This window comes from Penaeus monodon, chromosome 28 (genome assembly GCF_015228065.2).
Source record: "Penaeus monodon isolate SGIC_2016 chromosome 28, NSTDA_Pmon_1, whole genome shotgun sequence".
Taxonomy (NCBI): domain Eukaryota; kingdom Metazoa; phylum Arthropoda; class Malacostraca; order Decapoda; family Penaeidae; genus Penaeus; species Penaeus monodon.
In genome coordinates, this window is record NC_051413.1 from 28,736,331 (window position 1) to 28,736,751 (window position 421).

Here is a 421-nt window from a genome sequence, read left to right on the forward strand (position 1 = left end):
TATATAATGCCTGCTCAGTTAGATTAGATCAAGAAAGTAAGACAATAAAAAAGTAAGTCTATGCTTTACTTGCAAATTTGCAATCCATTTCACGGTCAGTCCTCTCGGCAAGCTAAATTTCTTAGATTTACAGGGAAAAGAAAATAAAGCTTCAGTTTGAAACTAAGTAACTTTGTTACATTCTTGCTAAGGTAAGAACGATATGGAACATATCTCATGAACAATAGTTTAATTAAATCTTATAATTAAAGTTTGGATATTTAGAAAATTGTTTTCCAAGATGTAATTACCCTAAATATCTTAATCATTACTCAACACATATCACCGTAAAAAAGGTAAAGTTAATTGACATATACTGTCCTTCCCGTCTTCTGAATATATCCTTGTGGTGCCACTTTGCATGTATATGTATGTATCTGTC

The 421-nt window shown here is 30.9% G+C and overlaps 1 protein-coding gene across 1 annotated transcript in view; it reads right to left on the reverse strand.

The window, feature by feature from the left end:
• LOC119591472 overlaps positions 1-421 on the reverse strand; it is a gene marked incomplete at its 5' end in the record, with an annotated part of 12,870 nt that overhangs the window by 205 nt on the left and 12,244 nt on the right. The window contains 1 exon segment of the mRNA XM_037940212.1: positions 1-421.